Here is a 6,170-nt window from a genome sequence, read left to right as displayed (position 1 = left end):
GTAGGATTCCTGATGAAGAGAGGTATACTCATCATCATCCCTAGTATTCACATGAGTGGCCTTTTTGGAAAGTAGTCTCTGCACTGTAGTAAGCCGATTACTTTCAGCAGCCCACAGAAAAATTTGCTTGAATACGTCTCCACTTTTTTTTGCAAATGATACCATTCCTCACTTTTTTATCTTGTTCCTTGTCTTCATCAGAATTGCCTAACCAGAGACACTGAGTACCAGTGGGAATCAGGTACACATGTATTCCCCAATAGTTCACGTTGGTTGAACTGCTCAGAAAAATCCAGTGAATTTTCTACATCTGTTATTTCACCATGATTTTTTTCTCTTTTTCCATTTTTACTATTCGAAATTATTCTAACTGGAGAGTAGGGAATTGATAGAGAGCAGAGGAAATGTTTTCCTCCATATTGAAAGGTACAGACTGAAAATGAGGACCAGTGGTGTCTTCATGTGCAGCTTATTCTAGGAATGAGAAAATATGAAATAATGCCTTCTATGTAAATGATTTGGGGAATGGCAGAGCAGAAAGTGAAATGATGCAACCAAAAATATAAAAGCAAGATAAATTAGGATAATTATGGAGCAGTCATATTATCTATGAGAACCATGAAAGGGAGAGAGGAAGAGAGAGACAGATGTGCAATGACCTAGCTAGCCACAAAATCCAGGCCTCGGATCAATTTATAGAGAAAACAATTTTATTTTTTAAAAGAGATGGAAATAGAATTTATGTATTTACTTGAAATTAGTAAATACACTTTTAATAGCCTTCATAAAGAGACATAGCTTTGACCAAATTACATACAAGGATCTAAATCCCTGATAATTCTAGTAACAGATCTGACTGAAATCAGTTGAATATCACTTTTCCTGTAGAGTGAAGGAATAGGTCCAGGCTAGGAAAGCAGCTAGAGAAGGCAGACCGATTGTATCTGGGACAAAACTTTGTGGAAAATGGTATCAAGGATTAATTACGAGTGATCCACTTGCACTGGAAGTGTGAATCTGAACTATTGCTTGCTGATTATGAACTATTGCTTTAATCATTATATGTTCCAAGAAGAAAAGATGAGATTTAATTGATAGCAAAGGATTAGTAATACACTTTGACTTCTCATTAAGGACATTCAACCATCAAAATCACATGAAGTCAATAGACAGGCCTACTTTTTTAGATGAAAACAGGTGTCTTTAAAAACAAGGTAATTAAGTATTCCTACAAAAGACTTTTTTTTACTACTGCATTATACAGTTTTTTTCTAATGTTGGGTAACAAATAATGGATCTATTAGAAAACTCTTAAAGCTCATGTGTTCAATAGTGAGTTTTCTTATATCATGGTATTTTTGTTCATGGTTTTAAGAAGAAATTTACTAGCTTAAATTTCTGACAGGACAATATCATCACTGTACAACTTGCTTCTATACTCTAAGTTTTAAATTACTATCTAAGTATGTGCATTAGATAGCTATAGAGGAAAATCTAGAAGCCACACTGGTGGCTCATGTGTTTATCCTAGCTAATCAGAAAGATGAAATCTGAGGATTGTGGTTTGAAACCATACCAAGCAAAAAACATCCATTAGATTCTGATTTGAAAGTAACCAGCAAAAGCTAGAAATGGAGCTGTGGGACAAGCAGTAAAATTCTAGGCTTGAGAAAACTAAAACAAAAAAACAACAAATTCTGGGACAGAACCAGGTCCTGAATTCAAGGCTAGTATTAGCACAAAACAAATGAATGAATGAATGAATGAATTAAAATAAATTAAGTAGTCACATGTGGCGAGGCAAGTAAAATGTAACACCCATGGTGACTGGATTGTGTATTATTTTGTAATAAGGCAAATTAATGTTTGTCCAAATCACTAATATTTTATTTGTACTTTTTTGTATTAAACCCTGAATTTAGCATGCATATATATGTGTGTACATGTGCACACATGTGTGTATGTGTATATGTGTGAGTGTGCTGTTGCAATGTTGCTTGCCAATGTGGACAGGGTGAGGCTGAAAAGAGCTAACTGTGTTGCAATGCTTTTATTTATCAGTGTTTTGTCATGTCATTTCTGTGGAGCCACTCTTCTGTACATTTTATTTTCAAATAATAACATCATCATAATCAAAGCATATACAACATTAAGTTAGATAAAAGAGACCAATTTCAGCTCTTATTATATGTTAGGTAAGAAGATGCAGATATAATTAGGTAGTAAGTTAGTGCTATAAGATGACTGTCAGTACAAAATATGTATTTGACCTCTTAAATTCGTTATACTTTTAAGATATACTCATGGAGTGAGTTTGACCTACTTGACCAAACAGGTATTACTCTCGGGTTATTCCCATGAAACACAAGGTGGATAAACTCTTTCCAGATTTCTGTTGAAAATAACTTTCTTTGTAACATCATATCTATTCTCTCTAAGATAATCAACCCTGTATTTATTAGGTTTGAATATCCCATCAAATTGACTGAAAATCAGTATTGTGGATATGCTTGTTAGATATACCTTTCAAAAACAGACAAACAAAAAGCCTGTGTCACCTCCAGATTGTGGATGCATTTGAAGTTGTTTTGTACATGCAATTGGATCTTCACTAATGGCTCTTTTGTGGGAGTAACTATCACAACTTTAACAAACAAGGCTTTTCGAATATCTTTTCCAATATACATAGCAACCCAAAGCGAGTCTTGCAATTTCTGAAAAGCCTTTGAATATTTCAGTATTATTTCAGTTCATTGACTATAGAGCTAAAGACATTTCTGAAATAAATATTGTTAAGATCTGAAGATGTAAGTGGGTATATAGGCTTTTTTATCTATCATTTTATGAAAACCCAGTTTTTATGAAAGTAAATGAAATTGAATAAAAGTGAATTTGGTAAGCTAATTATTAGTATAATTTTGTTTTCTAGTAACAGTTTTTTAATGTAGATGATGCAGTTAAATTATTTCCTTTGTGGCTCTGTACTTCAGTTAGTTTCAAAGTCTTTATAATTATAAGAGCGAATTTGTAGAAAAATAAAGGTATTTGAAAATGATTAGGATTAATCTTTTGTTTTGTGTCCTACTTTCAAGAAAATGAGTTGTTTTCAAGTGTTAATATTTTATGATTGAATCTTCAGTAACACAAGAAATTTTGAAAAACATGCAGTAGTATTGATGTCTTTTTAAACCAATTGTATTCACAAGTTGGAGAGTCTTTAATTGATGCTTAGGTCTTGGTGTCTATGATTTTTAACCTCTCATTCCTAACATTAATGATAGTTAAGACTGCATTTTTGGGTATATGAAAGTTAAAATATTTATCTGGGTCAAAGGTGATTTTTATATCAGTCTTGCTTTAATAGCATTTTAAAGTACTACATTTCTCTCAAAATGTTGGGTATAAAAAGTAATCAAAATACTTCTAATGGTAAACAACTTATCTGAGCTACAATGTGGAAATGATTGGTCTATAGGCCTGCAGTCTGTTTTCATCAGGAATTGGGGAGGTTATTCTTTCAGTATGATTGTGTTAAACAGAGATGAGGGTCCCCAGGCAATGCAGTGTTGTCATGGGATAGAATATGATTTCTAAAATTTTGAGCTAGAAATCAAGAATGTTATAGTTTAGCAGTTCCTTTCACCAGGGAGGTATAAATCGATTATGAACTTGGAGTTTTCATATTACAGTTACTTATTTCCTTTTTTTCTTTTTGTTTTTTTTTTTTTTTTGGTTGGTCGTGGCGCTTGAACTCTGGGCTTGGGTACTGTCCCTGTGTTCTTTCGCTCAAGTTGATCACTGTACCACTTCAGCTACAGTGCCACTTCTGGTTTACTAGCTGTTTATTATAGATAAGAATCTCTCAGACTATCCTGCCTGGGCTGGCTTTGAACTGCATTCCTCAGATCTCAGCCTCATGAGTAGTTAGGGTTACAGGTGGAGCCACCGGCATCCCGCTTAGTTTCCTATTTTCTAACAAAGATAAATTGAAATATCTTTAGAATGTGGACAATAATTCTGGGAAATTTTCCTAGAATTAGTGGACTAAGTGCTGGTATTTTAGTTATAAATTAGAATGAATTTATTTGATACCCTGGGAATGGGCGCAGGCTACGATTTACCATTTGTGCAATTTTCTACTAGTAATTCCAACTCTGAAAACTTCAATATCATCATCTCAGAATTAGAAATGGAAGTAGTTCTACTTTATGGGATTATTGTGAGAATTAAATTAGATACCATGGGTAACGTACTTGGAAAAACAATCAGCATTTGATCCTTTCTCCCTGTTATTTTATTATGTGATGAATTCTAACATTTTTACTGTGACTTTTATATTGTGTCTCTTTAGGATACGCAATGTGATGTATTGACATTCATTTTGTTGGTCACTTTTATGTCATTTTGAGGAAAAAAACTGCAAAGAAAATTTCTGAGAAGGAAACTATTATTTTGACTCATGGTTTAAGAGAACACAGTTTAAGATTCAAATGTCTCCATTGTTTTTTTTTTTTTGGGGGGGGGGGGGGGAGGCGGTCCTGTCGTGGGTCCAGAACGCTGGGCCTGGGAGCTGTTCCTTAGCTCTTCAGCTCAAGGCTAGCTCTCTACCACTTGAACCACAGCGCCACTTCCGGCTTTTTACTTTTTGCTTATGTGGTGCTGAGGGATCGAACCCAGGGCCTTGGGCATGTAAGGCAAGCTCTCTACCACTGAGCCACCTTCCCAGCCACGATTCCATTGTTTTTAGTTATATTTTTATTAAATAGTCGTACGAAGGAATTTCGATTCAATAAATCAGTTTATAAGTACAATGGATCTTTACATAACTTTCCCACACCCTTCCAAACCTCACCCCACTTTCATTTCTTCTAGTGTCTGCATTGAATATTATACATTCCCTCTCTTCAACCATAATTCTCTTTATTCCTTCCCTTTGACTTTCTCATATCTGCCAAATGATAGCTTCTTGGTGTTCATTTTGTTGGAATAAATGTTCAATTTTATAAGAAATTACACCTTTTAAATACTCTTCTGCAATACTATTGTATAAACTTGCATAAAGACCTATGTTCCAAATACACGACAGAAAAAGGGTCCTTTGTGGGTCTGGCTTTGACTTAATTTACTTAACATATTTTTAGATCTATCTATTTCTTTGCAAATTATGTAACAGTCTTCATAATGGATGGGTGCAATCCAATTGTGTATATGTGCCCCACTTTCTCCAACCATTCCTCCACCATAAGGCATCTGGGCTGTTTTCATAACTTGGCTACAGTAAATAGTGCAGCAGTGAACATGGTTGTGAAAGTGATTTTACTGTATCTTTAGGAAGAATTCGTCACTATCTTTCTGGGAGCAATCCTCTAAGCAATTTTCCAGAATAAGCACATCCTTCCTTTCATCTCCATCACAACTTTTTGCAAGTCCTCAAAAACATACTACACCCTACAGGTCTCAATAATCTAAAACCACACTGTGCAATACATTTTTTTCATGATTGTACACATAATTTAGTAAGAACCTTCTATGTACTTTTCTAATTTGGGAATGCGGGACATGACAATAGAGGAAAAGTAAGATAAATTCAATTTAATTAGCTATTATAATATTTAAAAACATTTTCAGCTCTAACTCATAGCCTCACTTACTATTATTTTAATCATTTTTTGATTACTTCATCAATCCCCTAAATTATAACAGGTGCATTAAATACAAAAGCAAAAATTGTGGTTTATTTTTGACACTCATGTGTGAGGATGCACAATATGGGCAAATAGAGAGATTGGAATTAATACCCATTACCCATTTTGTTAAATTAAGATGGTTTTCCCAAACTGATTCTTGCAATTCATATTCCATTCAACAACAAGAAACATGTGACAATTCCCTTTGTTTTCCTCATTAATAACTTTTGTTTCTATTTTATTTTACAACAAAGGTTGATTTTTCATAAATCTACTGTAGATACAAAGATACGCTAAAATACTTCTATCTTTATGCATTGATATATACACACACACATCTGTTACACAGGTTGTAATGATAATTTATAACTTCTGTAACTGTATGATTTACTAAATTATTTAAAAAATAGACAGCTTATGCCTGGAATCTTGGTTACTCAGGAGGATGACATCTGACGATCCTGATTTGAAGCCATCTTGGGC

This window comes from Dipodomys spectabilis, unplaced genomic scaffold (genome assembly GCF_019054845.1).
Source record: "Dipodomys spectabilis isolate Male_0828 unplaced genomic scaffold, ASM1905484v1 ptg000301l, whole genome shotgun sequence".
Taxonomy (NCBI): domain Eukaryota; kingdom Metazoa; phylum Chordata; class Mammalia; order Rodentia; family Heteromyidae; genus Dipodomys; species Dipodomys spectabilis.
Note: the sequence above shows the minus strand (reverse complement) of the source record.